Source organism: Phoca vitulina, unplaced genomic scaffold, assembly GCF_004348235.1.
Source record: "Phoca vitulina isolate PV1807 unplaced genomic scaffold, GSC_HSeal_1.0 scaffold36, whole genome shotgun sequence".
Taxonomy (NCBI): Eukaryota; Metazoa; Chordata; class Mammalia; order Carnivora; family Phocidae; genus Phoca; species Phoca vitulina.
In genome coordinates this window covers 5,702,718-5,703,154 of record NW_022589739.1, presented here as the reverse complement: position 1 = coordinate 5,703,154, position 437 = coordinate 5,702,718, and positions in this window count along the sequence as shown.

The window sequence follows — 437 nt, the reverse complement described above, 5'->3', positions numbered from 1 at the left end:
ATCAGAATGAAAAAAAACAATGCCTAAAATAAGAACAAAATTAAATAGGCCTATGATGCAGAGGTATATTATTTTAAATGGTTTCAAAATACAATTCAGCTATATGTCTCTAGTAAGATAAATCTAAGAACTGCAATAATAATAATAATAATAATAACTATTTTCACTAATCATATTTTGGTATTATTTGTCCAAAATCTATATAATAGGATAAAGCAACTAAGCAATTACACTATTGTCATTAAGAGCCAAGATTTTTTCCCGTAAGAGGAAAAGATTCAAAATACTGAGGGTTGCGGGATGGGGTGGCTGGGTGATAGACACTGGGGAGGGTATGTGCTATGGTGAGCGCTGTGAATTGTGTAAGACTGTTGAATCACAGACCTGTACCTCTGAAACAAATAATACATTATATGTTAAAAAAAAGAAGAAGATAG